Below are 7,530 nucleotides of genomic sequence, written 5' to 3'. Positions count from 1 at the left end.
CGATTGAGAGAAAACAAATCCGGGCTACAAACTGAAACTGAGGGAAACACATCAAATATAAAAGAAACACAAAGAAAAAACAGGCACAATAAAATGCAACAAAAAAATGAACTACTACACACACAGAAACGAATTATACAATAACAATTGCAGGTTTCTTGAATTGGTACAGGACATTTTGAGACACAAATGTTGGATTGAACCTGGTTTTATGACAATGTGAAATATAACACTAAAATGACAACATTACAAGACAGGACTACAATATAAATAAAAAGAAGAAAATTCAGGACAGAGAAATACACAGAGAAACAATACAATAGAAAAATACAACATGCTCATACTTATCAAAGGTACCAGGTTTGTAATTTAATACGCCAGACGTTTTTTCCATTTACACAAGACTTAACAGTGACAATCAGGTCAATATTGTAAACAAAGATGAAGAGAATTGCTTACCCAAAATCCCGAAAAATTGGCCAAATACCGCTGAGGTTATCTGTCTGGGATAATAAATCCTATGTATTTAGAATAATTTATACTTTTGAAAATACTTAAGAGGTAGGGCTAATTTGTCGTGAACTTTTTTCACAGAAGGGCAAATTTCAAAAAGTGCCGACATCATAGAAGACACAATAGAAAAATAAAATAAAAATGATTTTTGATCAATTTTTGATTTACATATCATGATATGTGTGATAAATAGTTAATTTAACCATTAAAAAGGATGAAAGTCTAATATGCGGAATTTCGGTTGTTTTTAGGAGTGAAAAACAGAGAATCCCCCAGAAGGACATTTTAAAAAACAAAACAAAAAAATATGCTTTTTTGTGACTGTTGTAATTCATACTACTTTTTCCCTCAAAAATGAAATTGGTTTGGTGTGTTCTTATTACATAAAAACAAATTTTTAATGAAAAAATAGTTAAATTGTACTGATATAGCTCCTTAATAAAGTATTATAGTCAGCATCACCGTGGCTGCATCAGTAGAGTATAGAACTACTAATCAAAGATATTTTTGAAGATATGTTTCGAATCTCGCTTAGACTTTTTTGCCTTTTTTGTGTTGTTATATTAAATTTTAATGTTTCTATCATATTTGTTTGGATGTTGGCTTAATGCATAGTCTTCTGGTTCATTTTGACGATAGGGTATACTAGTTTATCATTATATTAAAGTGTGCTTTCTTATGACTGTCCATACTCTTGACTTACTTTCCATGCATGTGTTTACCATTATTACATAGATGCAAGGAACAACTGCCGTAAAACTGATGTAGGTGACTGTACATACAAAATGTAACCAATAACACGAGAAATTTTTATATAGCAATGAAGCCAAAATGCTTAGTGTGTAATATACACATAACTTAAAATGTTTCAAAACAACAGAAGCAATTTTTCGAAACCATTTTTGAACATGGTATTATATGTAACAAATGCAGTCAACAGCAATTTTGTCGCGAATTCCCTAACTGTGTAGATACAAGAACTGAATTTTTACCACCGTCCCTGCACCGGTACCTAAGTCATCAGAAAAAAACAATACCATAGAACAAACCGATTACACTACAAATCGCGATTGTAGGTAAATCATCAAGAAGCTATTGCATCTGTATCACAATGAAGGGCCGATTTGTTAAAATGCCAGAAAAGGCCATATAACATGTGTTAGTTACACAAGGTGTTCTATGACCAACTGATGTAAGATGTTCTCCGGTTAAAATATGTGTTATCTTATCTTATCTTATAGACGATAAAACCCTAAAAGGCCAGGACAAATACAGATATTCATATATTCAAAAAGAGAAAAACAACATCCCATTTGAATTTGTTAAATATTATTTGGCTTGTTGACAAGTTACGTGGTATGGTTACTTATGCACATAAAGAGTGTAAACAATTAAACAAAGTCCATATAAAACAATCAATAGTCTTGGCCTTGTTTTTTGTAGGAATACCTATTCCAGGTATAAAAATAAAAAAACGTGACGTATGTTCATGTACTACAATTAGCATCTATCTGGCTGTTTAAAACATGATTTATCTATCTTATCGAATGAAAAGAATTCACGGGAAAATGGTTATACCTCTTTATAAACATGACCATATAATTGATAACCATGTCAACACCATAGTGGTGACTAACCACAGATTAAAACGAACACGTTAAACAACAGAGGACATTACATAAAAACAGCACTAACGAACCACGCATTGTACGTCACCCGACTAGAACAGTGACGGCACAGGTAAATTTCTAAAACATTCAAACAAATATGAATAAAGTTTAATATTAGAATTGTTAAAATGATATTTGGTGTATTTAATAACAATGTAAACTCGTTAATCAACAGTTTTAAGCAGTGCAAACAAAGTAGTTAATACAATTTGAAAACTTTTCCATTTTGCATTCCGACCAAATGATTGTTTTGTAAACATATTTATACTAATATAACTTGTGGTTTTCAACACGTGATCATGACAAAGCTCGTGAGATTTAGATACATCTTAATACGTTGATTTAAATGTTGAATTCTACCACACATATCAGATATTGTCCAATTGTTCAACAAAACACCTACACATTAGTTTGTATACTATCGGCGACAATACATGGACTTTTTATACAGTGAATATAGTTTTATTCGTGCGATAGCAGTTTGTGTGGATTTCATTGGTAAAGATAAATTACCAATTTCAATTTGAATTTTATAGTGACTTTGGCAAACTGTAAAATCAAATATGCGTTTGGCAAATTCCGAAATCCAATATGGATATTTTTTTTCTTCTCCATCCATGAAAATATTATATCCACGACGGTAAACGATTCCATAGTTTTATGATTTGTGAAACTTAATTGTGATGTAATGACTTGAAAAGAATATGTATAATTAAAAGTAAAATATCTTGTACACGCCTTTAAAAAACATTTAAAGTGAGGCTACTCCCATATTTTGTTATTGTGTATCTGATTATCAGTGGTTGGTATTGCACTCTCCAAATTATGTTTACATAGTGTGATCGGAATTAAAGCAATTTGAGGCTGGAGATACAAAAGGGATAGTTGAACTCATAAATCCCAATCCGGATTGACAATTGGATGAAAAAAATAAAGAATACGATTGGGTTATGAAAAACTATAACTTAATGAATTTCAAAATATGTCTTTAAAAAAAAAAAGAAAACAATATAGTGTATACATTTATAACAAAAAGTGTGGTATGATTTAAATGAGACAAGTCCAAAACACAAACTAAACGGCAAAAAAGTAAGCTAACAATACTGTCTTCAAATTGAGCAAAACCACTACCACATAACAAGCTTTAAAAAATCTAAAACAATAAAAACAGGAAAACAATAAGCGAAATACACATACATATATAATAAAATTAACGGTACCAATTGTATTGCACCAGATGCGTATTCCGACAATACATGTCTCTGCAGTGATGCTAGTGGCCAAAATATTTGAAATCCAAAGCTTATATAAAAGATAAAGAGCTATAATCCAAAAGGTCCAAAAAGTATAGCCAAAGCCGTGAAAGGAATGAGAGCTTTACATGAGGGAGATACATTCCTTAATTTATAATAATTTCTAATATTTTGTAACAGCAAATTTTAATAACACAAAAAAAATCCGTATTTTCATGCCAGTACCGAGGTACTGGCTACTGGGCTGGTGATACCCTTGGGGACTAATAGTCCTCCAGCAGAGGCACCGACCCAGTGGTAGTTATAAAATTAACGGTGCCAATTTTCTTGCAGCAGATGCGCATTTCGACAATACATGTCTCTTCAGTAATGCTCGTGGCCAAAATATTTGAAATCCAAAGCTTATAAAAAAGATGAATAGCTTTAATCCAAAAGGTCCAAAAAGTATAGCCAAATCCGTGAAAGGAATCAGAGTTTTGCATGTGGGAGATACATTCCTTAATTTATAATAATTTCTAATATTTTGTAACATATGCAGGCTTCTGAATTTCCATACGAAAAAAATAAAAAGAGACAGATCTAAAGTTGACACCTAAATTTACCTTAACCATGGGTTGTAGTGAAACAGCACAAGATAAACATAAATGAAATACAAAGGATTTATATATGCACAAGATGAATTTGTATTTATACAGTTTGAGTTAAAAAAAATACGACATGGCTAGAAAATGAAATTACACGATTATAAATATTCTTGAATTTGTTAGTAAATACATCAAATTACACCATTATAAACCTCATCCTAATTTTATATTTAATTTTTTTCGAAATTTACATGGAACGTCACTTTTTGGGTCGTTGATACATTCGTATGACGCACATTTACTGTCGTAAATTAATATTATGTGTTCGTTGATATATACCAGCAATCATAATCGTGTGGTATCATGAACTGACCAAAGACAATTTTGATTATTGGAGAAAACGTTCGCAATTTCGTACGTAAAAATAAGCTGTCGTTTTTAAGCTAATATCTCGATAATCTGTTTATTTCGATTATCAATAGACTCATTGACAACGGAAAAGTTATTATCATAAATTTAAGGTTAAATCTATCAGATTGTTTGGTAATGTTTTAGTCTATATTTATGCTTTCAAATGTTTTATTCAAATACCTATAACACTGTTTACAAATAGAGTAGAACTTGCTTACCCTTCCAGATTACATAAACTCACATCTGTTCATTGGTAGAGTGCATTTTTTTTCTTTTCTCCTGTGAAGCTTTTAGTACTAGACTGTGTTAACTTTGTCTAATTAAAGTACTGGAGAATGAGATGTTTTTCTGCAAAGGTTTGATTGTTTTGGGAAATTCTCGGATAAAAAGTGTATAATGTGTCGCTTTTGATAAAGGGCGATTATATTGTTAAGAAAAATATTCAATATATAGGTTTAAATGAAACTAGCTTAAACTAGCTAGTGCAATATACATATGTAATTATATATCCATACCTGCTTTATCGTGTGCCTATACTGCATCAGTGGTAAAGCAGTAAGAAATTCACACTCAGAAAACATTGCCTTATGACCTAGAGTTTGAATTATGAGGATTAAAAGTCGTAAAGGGTTCACACTAAGACACTATGTTTGATGATTGGAAGCCGTAAGGGGTTTCACACCCAGAGTGTGTTGTCTGATGATCAAAAACCATTCGGATTGCACACTAAGGGTATAATTCAAGATAATCAAATATGTGAGGGCCATTCAGAGTATAAGGTCTAATTGATAAAAATTAGTAAGGTTTAACCACTGAATCAAAAGCCTTAATGGGTTCGTACACTTAGAGTTTAATGTCTGATGATCAAAATATCCAGCAAAAATGTTTGAATTTTCTTATGATAAACTATAAAAGATCTATGAATGGTCTATCAATTATTCATATTACATCTTATAATAGTCCATGAATGGTCCAGTAAGTACATCTTATAATAGGCTATCAATAGTCTACATTTGCTCTTTGTTGAAGGCCGTTCGATGACCTATAGTTAGTAGATTCTGACTCATAAGGTCTCTTGTGAAGAGTTGTTTAATTGTCAATCACACCAACTCTTTTCTTGTTTACAGTAAGTACATCTTATACTAATAAATAAATGGTGTAGTAATTACATCTTAGAATTGTCTATTTAAGTATTAGCAATTAAATCTTAAAATAGTCTGTCAATGGTCTAGTATGTACATGTCAAAATAAGAAAACAATTGTGTAGCAATTCCTTCTTCAAAAATGCAAATACTCCAACAATTACGTTTTAGAATAATTCATGAATGGTAAAGCAATTACATCGTTAAATATACACTATCAGCCTGGTAATTACATCATACAATATTAAAAAAACAGTCTCGCAACGACATCAAATAATCACACCTTGTTTTATGGATGAACGACCGACTTGACCTATTATACCAGAACATGAATTGGCATTGCTATAAGGCATGTCACGGTACCTGTCATCCAACATTTATACATTATGATATTGTATTTATAATTTTGATCGGATATTGTTAAATATTTTATCGTTTGTAATTGAATTCTACGCGTTTTTTTTCTATTTGTATTTAAAAGTAAAAGATAATAAATCACCCAGTTTATTTCGAAGATTTTAGGTTAAACCAACTATTTATTTGTTTTTTTAGTATGATTAAGAAAAAAATACCAATATTAATAAACTTATTACTAAGACATTTCTATATTTGTATTCTTGTAATTGTTATAAAAGAAATCAAATATCATAGCCTGATTATCATATTTTTGTGGCGTTGACGCAGTAATGTAAAAGACAGTTTGTGGTTCTGTTGTGCTTTTTTATGTGCTGTCTTATGTTGTTTTACGTGTTCGTTTTCAGTCTGTGGTGAGCATGTCGAATTGTACTTTTGTTTTGTCTATTTGTGTATTTCTCTGTAAATGCGCAAATAAAAAACACTATAATATAATTAAGATGATCAACAACGTCAGTACCTATAATCTATACTTAAACACCATCGTATATTATTTGTGAGGTTGATCTGGAATATTTTTAAAACAACAAGGTCTTGGTATCTTCCGACGAACTTTTAAAGAATAAGGACTAGACATTTTATGGCATATCAGCATTTACTCAGACACTTGCTACGTTTTACAAAGTCTGAGTAGCAGCTACACACTTTTGAATATCGAATGAGTTGAGAAATGTATAGTCCATATGCAAGTCAAATTTGTATATTGCTACTAAGGTTAAGGAAATTGATTATTTCAAAATTAGAATAGTCTCGTTTGAAATAGATTCTGATACTGAGTTGACTGCGAATGCAAATTCGATGTAAAAGTCTTGAAATGAGGCAGTTGTTTCTTTAATTTCTAGTTCTGGAGGAGATATTAATGAAACTCATTCAAAAAAGATTAGAGTTGAATGAAAAGAGCACTGTCAATATATCTGAATGTGAAATTAGGTGATCTAGCTTCTTTGATCTTGTTTTTTGACAAATGTCTAGAGGATCTACGTATTATATGAAAAATAGTAGGCAACGATAGGCGCATGTTCCGTTCTTGAGGATTGTCGACAGTTTTTTTTTTGTTTTTTTTAAAGTCTGCCTTCTTATTCCATAAATATGTTTTCAATACTCCAGCGTACTGATTAATTGTTCAACTGTGATGAATGGTATCACAAAGTAATAAATATATAACATATGTCATAATTTCTATTATAAAAAGATGTGTTGAATATTTCTTTCAGACTATCTATCAATATCCCATGGGTAATGGTGGTATACATGATAAAAACAAAATGAAAGTTTTCATTGAACTTATTTCAGAGAAAGATCGAGAATTAAAATAATTGCAGATGAGCCGGCAATGCACCGTTGTTTTGCATGGTATTTTGTGAAGCTGAGAATACACACATGTTGTGTTCTAAGATTTTCTGTTCATTGTTCAATATTCATTTAAAGGGAAACTTCGCAAAAAAATCAAAAATTGATATTATGTTCATTCTGTATAAAAATGCTCAAATTCATAGATATTAAAGTTTTATTCTGCTAGATAAGAGATCACCATCGATTTTAA

This window comes from Mytilus trossulus, chromosome 8 (genome assembly GCF_036588685.1).
Source record: "Mytilus trossulus isolate FHL-02 chromosome 8, PNRI_Mtr1.1.1.hap1, whole genome shotgun sequence".
Lineage (NCBI taxonomy): Eukaryota > Metazoa > Mollusca > Bivalvia > Mytilida > Mytilidae > Mytilus > Mytilus trossulus.
Note: the sequence above shows the minus strand (reverse complement) of the source record.